Source organism: Neoarius graeffei, chromosome 17 (genome assembly GCF_027579695.1).
Source record: "Neoarius graeffei isolate fNeoGra1 chromosome 17, fNeoGra1.pri, whole genome shotgun sequence".
In the NCBI taxonomy this organism is placed as follows: Eukaryota; Metazoa; Chordata; class Actinopteri; order Siluriformes; family Ariidae; genus Neoarius; species Neoarius graeffei.
The window spans coordinates 63906277-63911615 of record NC_083585.1 but is presented as its reverse complement, the minus strand read 5'-3'; positions in this window follow the sequence as shown (position 1 = coordinate 63911615).

Genomic DNA, 5339 nt, shown 5'->3' with positions numbered 1-5339 from the left:
TGTGTTTTCTTGCACTGTTTGAAGACCTCTAAAACCTGTTTTTTGTACAGTTGTGTTTACACTCAATCGTGTTTGTATTACATTCACTTTACTTTCATATTATTTTTTGTTAGGCTTTTCAGAATACAACCATATGTGCCACTTTTGCATAGATGTTTACAGTTAGTTGAAATACTTGAAAATGTCAGGGTGTTGCAAACAGCCTCAAAGTCTCTGAAAGGCCTTAGACTTCAGAGTGGTGTCAGGCAAAGGAAAATGGTCCCTTGGTGGACAAATGATTGCAAAGCAGCTGTTAAGGCTAGGAACAAAGCATTTAAGAAGATGAAATTAAATCACTCCTTTGATAACCTAATAGCATATAAACAAGCTCAGTCTAAAGCTCGAAGGATTATTAAAGACACTAAAAAGAAATACTGGAGGGAATTTTGCGGCACCCTTGGGTCAGATACTAAAATTGAGGATGTGTGGGGCATGATTAGGAAGATGGGAGGAATAAGGAGGGATTTTTCTTTGCCAGTACTTAAAGATACTTAATGATTCTGAAGCAGTAACGAATACTGAAAAAGCAGAGATGCTTGCAGCAGCCTTTGTGAAAGTTCATAGCTCCCACAATCTGTCTACTGATGAACTAGTATGGAGGAAACAGGTGATACAGGATAATGCAGAACTACTGGGCAGGAAGGAAGTCAGTGATAACGCACCTGATAAAGATTTTACATTATTTGAGCTGAAGAGAGCTCTCATTGGTGCAAAAAATACTTCTCCAGGCAAAGATGGAGTGTGTTATAAACTAATTGAACAGCTATCTGATATGTCTAAGAGTGTAATACTAAAACTATATAATAAGGTGTGGGAACAGGGACGGCTACCTTCCTGTTGGAAGCATTCTATAATTGTCCCTATACCAAAGCCAGGCAAGGACAAAACAGAGGTCAGGAGCTATAGGCCAATAGCTCTAACGTCAAACTTGTGCAAATTAATGGAAAGAATGTTGACTAGGAGATTGGTGTATGAAATTGAAAGGAGAGGTCTATTCTCTCCGCATCAGAGCAGTTTTAGGACTGGGCACACCACCATGGATCCAATTGTCATTTTAGAGAACGAAATTAGGAAGGCCCAGGTGAACAAGGAAATGGTTTTGGCAACCTTTTTCGACATAGAAAAAGCCTACGATATGTTATGGAAAGAGGGCCTTTTAATTAAACTGAACAAAATGGGAATTGGTGGGAAAATGTATAACTGGATTAAGGACTTTCTGAATAATAGGACTATAGAAGTGAGGGTTGGAGCAAGTTTTTCTGGTACATATAATATTGAAAATGGAACTCCACAAGGGAGTGTGTGCAGCCCTATTTTGTTCAATATTACGATTAATGATGTAGACCTTAGAATTGATAGGGCCCTCTATGCTGACGATGGGGCCCTATGGATGAGGGGTAAAAGTATCTGTAGCCTAAAGAGTAGGATGCAAGCTGCTATAAGTCAAGTGGAGAAATGGTCTCGAGTGGGGTTTTCATTTGTCTGTAGAAAAGACGCAGGTCATTTGTTTCTCCAAAAAAAGGCTCAATCCTAAGATGGATCTTGGATTGTATGGGCAGCTACTTAAGCAGGTAGAAAGTATAAGGTACTTAGGTGTATGGTTTGATGTGAAACTTTCTTTTAAAGTACATTTACAGAAAACAGTAGACAAATGTAAGAAGAGTATTAACATATTGAAATGTTTATCAGGAAGTGACTGGGGGGCAACAAGTACATCCCTAAAAAGAATATACACTGCACTGATCAGACCAGCCCTTGATTATGGGTGTATAGTGTATAATTCAGCAACTAAGACTTCTCTTCTAGAACTGGACAGAGTGCAAGCTAAAGCCTTACGCATATGCTGTGGTGCCTTCAGGACCTCATCCATCCCAGCGCTTCAGGTGGAATCAGGGGAGATGCCACTGGATCTCAGAAGGCTTCAGTTATCAAGTATGTACTGGTTAACCCTTCAGGGACACAATGACAGTCACCCTACCAAAAGAGTACTTATAGATTTTTATATATTTTAGTCTGCATTACTGGCGATGGAAATTAAATAATACATCGTCGCCGGCCGCCACTGTTATCTTGTGCGCTCTCTGTGATGTTGCGATGGTCACTGCTCCTCCCTTTCACGCCCTTGTCTTGTTGCTAAATGTAATTGGAGTAGTTTAAGCGCACCACCAGAACAACCCTTAATGCTGCTTTTCCAGTACAAACGCGGCTGAGTTGGGCTGAGCCGTGCCGTGCTGAGTCGAGCTGAGTCGGGCTGAGCGGGGCTGTTGGAGTTGCATTTCGACTACAACCGCGCTGAACCGTGCTGGCTGGAAGTGGGTGGACACATTGGGTGGAGTTAGTGAAAGTGGGTAGACGTCACGTGATGTCGTTAAGCAGCGCAAACAGTGACATCAGTGAGCTTTTAAGCGGTAGTCTCACGACCCGGATAGTAAACAATAAACATGGAGGACATGGAGTCGTTAGTGTTGCTGGTCTTGGTGCTGTGGCTTGTTGTCACCGACAACGCCAACAGATACTGGCAAGAGCGTATAGATGAGGCGAGGCGCATAAGGCTTCAGAAATTCTCGTAATTCTTCTCCTTCCGGGTTTGCGGTGTTTACAGATCCCAGCGTGCTCGCGGGGCATGTGTGGGCATGTGAGGACACTCCTCCTCACCAATCAGTGCACAGGGGAGTGTCTGCTCATGCCCCCAGCCTCACTCGGCACAGCTTGGCTCGCTTCAGCCCCACTCCAAAACGGTGCGAGTTTTAGGGGCTAAGCAGGGCTGAAGCGAGCTGAGTCGTGCTGGTTTTTGGTAGTCGAAACGCGAGCCGTGTCGGGCTGAAGTGAGCTGAAAAAGGGTAGTGGAAAAGGGCCATAAGTCAACCAAGACCGCAATGTTGCGGAAGGCCGATGATAGAGGGGGTAAGTGACCAGCGGAGTGAAATGATCACGCTGCATGTGGTAACTCACTGCTCTCTCCTCCCTTCATCAACAATTGGTCTTACATGTTGCAAGAGTGCAAGTCTTTCTTGACTTTGAAAGTTGGACATTGTAATCTAATCCAAATAAATAGCAGCCTTTTTCAGAAATTGCAGCAGCTAAATATTTAATTCTTTGTGTAGGCTATTTGCAATGAGTGTAGTTTTCTGGGAGTGAATGTTGCGCGACAATCGAGAGAGGTTGCACACGGAAGCGCAGATAGCCTTGTAGTCCACGTTACACTGCCAGCAGACAGCGCCTCTTCATTTCATGGTAGCGCTTCTTTTGCAACATTATGTAGGCCTAGCGCAGCAGCGCTTAGGTTTTGCAACATTATTGTAACAATGTTGCAAAAGATAAGCGCTACCGTGAAGAGGCGCTGTGTGACGTGGACTCAAGGCTACTCTGCGCTTCTGGAGCAGCGGAGATTGTCAATGTGAACCCGTGTGCATGATCACTCCAGTTAGAAAACAACATTCACGGGAAATAGATAAAGTAGGCCTATTAAATATTCAAATGCTGCAATTTTTGAAAAAATGTTTTTTTTTAACAAACCCTATATTGTAAATGGCCTGTGTGTGTTTATAAATATGCGTTCAATTCAAATTCCAAAATTTCCGGTATCGGTAGTACTCGGTATCGGCAAGTACTGAAATGATAGTACTCATACTCGTATCGGTTTTCACAAATGTGGTATCGGTGCATCTCTAGTGGGAGGGAAACCAGCAGGCAAATCAGGTGGGGTTAGGTGGTATCCTTGTATGCAAAACTTCTGCCAGACCTATCATTCCCCCTTGGTTTTTTTGTTTTCCCCAAGTCAACATGGAAGCAAAGGAGATTGTTAAACCTGGAGGTGTTTATCAGACTGTACAACATTATATCGATATAATGTTTGATGACACAGTCCAAATTTATACCGATGCTTCAAAGGACCAAGATGGCAAAACAGGTGCGGCAGTACACGTCCCTCAATTTAATGTTCAAATTACAAAAAGGACATCAGATTTTCTTTCAATTTTTTCAGCTGAAATGATAGCGATAATATTGGCCCTGCAATGGGTAGAGGAGACAAAACCCAGTAAAGCGGTAGTATGTTCAGACTCAATGTCTTCATTAACTAGTATTCTTAGCGGAAGGTCTTCAAGCCGTCAGGATCTTTTGGAAGAAATACATCAGATAATATACAAGATAACACAGCAAAAAACATTTCTGCAGTTTTTTTGGGTTCCTGCCCATAGAGGAATTCAGGGTAATGAGGCAGCAGATAAGTTGGCAAAAGAAGCAACTGGGGCTGAGCACGTAGAACTTGAAGTTCCTTTAAGTAGATCAGAAATGAAAATTATACTTAAGGAAAACATTAACAAATTGTGGCAGGATCGATGGGACCAAGAGGAAAGGGGAAGACATCTGTACAGCTTACAGAAGAAGGTTGGCATTAGATGGAGTGGGGAACTGAAACGTAGAGAGGAGGTGTGGATTACAAGGCTGAGGATTGGACATACAGGTCTGAATAGTGGGTTACACATTGTGGGAAAGCACCAGACAGGAGCCTGTATGCATTGTGGAGAAAGGGAGGGAGTGGGACATGTTTTAGTTCACTGTTCAGCGTACTCTAATGAGAGGGAGAAGATGCAAAGGGCAATTAAGACACCCATATCACTGAGTACCTTGCTTAGTGCACCCAACAGACAGACAGCAGCTATAGTCAGGTACCTGATGGAAACAGGATTAGCCAATAGAATCTGAAGTTTTCACTGCTCTCCATTTTTTTTTTTTTTATATCAGTTTGATAAAGCAGTAGTATAACTCCCTCAAGGATCACACCTCAGCCCTGTAGATGGCAGTAGTGCACGTCGTATGCAAGCTGCCAATAAAAAACACAGACGAAGAAGGCGTGGCCTGGCTATGTTAGCAAATTGCTGTTCAGTGTGAAGAGATTTGAAACAGTGTGTGTGTGTGTGTGTGTATTTCCTGCAGGGCATATAAACTTGAACAATCTTGCCAGTGGTAGTTTAAAAGAAAAGAAAATCCATTTTTAAAATACAATTATGAAGATAGTTTATATCATAATCTAACGATTCATGTGAATAATTGAAAATTAGGAGCACATACAACAAAGATCTCCATCTCCGAAAGTCAGTTTCTATGCAGAATGGATAAGTTCATGGATACCGCCATTGAAAGTATTTTAACCAATCAGAAAATTCCCCCCGATCGTTTCCGGCAATTCTGACGTCATTTGGGTGCAAGACACGGAAGCTCCACATAGCGAGTAAGACTTGAAGCTTACAAACGAGACAACACGGTCAATAGTCCGCAAAAGAGAAATTCAAAGGGTA